The sequence below is a fragment of the Sinocyclocheilus rhinocerous genome, unplaced genomic scaffold (assembly GCF_001515625.1).
Source record: "Sinocyclocheilus rhinocerous isolate Xijiao unplaced genomic scaffold, SAMN03320098_v1.1 scaffold1624, whole genome shotgun sequence".
NCBI lineage: Eukaryota > Metazoa > Chordata > Actinopteri > Cypriniformes > Cyprinidae > Sinocyclocheilus > Sinocyclocheilus rhinocerous.
The window spans coordinates 551,795-552,017 of NW_015639527.1; positions in this window are offsets into that span (position 1 = coordinate 551,795).

Genomic DNA, 223 nt, shown 5'->3' on the forward strand with positions numbered 1-223 from the left:
ATCCGCCATCATTACCTGGCGCAGACAGAGGGTCTTCTGTGTCGTGTCTCATTGTCTGAACCTCATACCACACTGATATACCTCTGATATTGCGTTTCACTTCTGATCTAGTCATTCCCATGAAACTGGCATTTCTGTGATTGATGATTTGCTAAGAGCCCGGAATCTTCAGGGGCTGATTGATGCTGCTTTTTTGGAGACGGAACAGAATTAAAAAATAATA